Source organism: Chrysochloris asiatica, unplaced genomic scaffold, assembly GCF_000296735.1.
Source record: "Chrysochloris asiatica unplaced genomic scaffold, ChrAsi1.0 scaffold00146, whole genome shotgun sequence".
NCBI classification, from domain to species: Eukaryota; Metazoa; Chordata; class Mammalia; order Afrosoricida; family Chrysochloridae; genus Chrysochloris; species Chrysochloris asiatica.
In genome coordinates, this window is record NW_006408664.1 from 2749756 (window position 1) to 2751140 (window position 1385).

Consider the following 1385-nt stretch of genomic DNA (forward strand, 5'->3'; position numbering starts at 1 on the left):
GTCTTGAAATGATTGAACATCAATTATTTTTGATACAGTGACTGTGTATTCCTTCCATTTTCTTATTTTAATGTTTTATTGTGAATTATGTGATAGTTTACATGGGAGCACATTAGTTTTACATTCATCCTATAGTATATTGTTTCATTGCCATGGTTACAATCCCCTACATGCATCATCAACCAACCAAAGGGTATATACCCTGCAAACCTGCACCCCACCCCCACCCCCCCGGCGAGCGAACCCCAGTGGTCACCACCACGCCTGCCAGGGATCTGCTGAGGTTCTATTCTAGTTCACCTTCTGTAGCCTTTCTGCCTTCCAGGGGTCCTCAAAGCAGCTTCAGGCTACTCCCATTCTGCTGTTAATGAGCTAACCTCTGCCACTGATTTTTCATTTAAAAGAAAGTACCGTGCTTTTTAAAAACATAATTCTATTTTCATCTTTTCTATGTTTACTTTTCTACAAAAGTAGATTTCATGCGCCTTCAAGCATTCTTCATGTGCATTGATTTCGAAATGCCTTATCCAGAATATCCAGTTCTGTATGGGTCAAGCGGAGTCCTAGTGGTGCTGTAAGATAAGCACTGACAGGTAACTGCTAGGTCGAAGGTTCAAATCCACCAGCCACTCGCTCCTTGGAAACTCTTTACGGGGTGGCTGTGAATCGGAACCAACTCCGTGACACTTAACAACACCAACAACAATGTATCAAGGAGTCATGATAGCCTTGGGAAGTATGGTGTTCCAGACTAAACCTTCATCTATTAGTGAGGTTTGATTTTTAGGGGATTTAGTGGAGCAATTTCTTCCCATGATCTGAATACGCCTGTTAATGCCATCCTAGTATATATCCATTTTTTTAAGATTATGTATGGTACTATCAGTTATAGGTTGGTGGAGATTTGTTATAAACTGATGGGTTAGATGGGGGAGCTGGGTGAGAGAAACTGTTGTCCAACTAGTTCTATCCCATTCTGTATTTAGACAGCTGATGTCTTGTTAATTTCCACCTTTTTACTTATGGCCTTTTTTTAAGCTTTATGGAAATTCTTCTGAACCCTAACTTTTTGCCTACCATATTGTTGTTGTTAGGCGCCATAGAGTCAGTGCCGACTCATAGTTACCCTATGCGCAGCAGAAAGAAACACTGTCTGATCCTGGGCCAACCTCACTATTGTTGCCATGCTTGAGCCCATCGATGCTACCACTTGACCAATCCAGCTCACAGAGGGTCTTCCTCTTTTTCTCTGACCCTCCACCTTACCAAACACAGTATTCTTCTCCAGCAACCGGTCCCTCCTGACAACATATCTGAAGTATGAGAGACGAAGTTTAGCCATCTTGGCTTCCAAGGAGCACTCTGGCTGCACTTCTTCCAACACA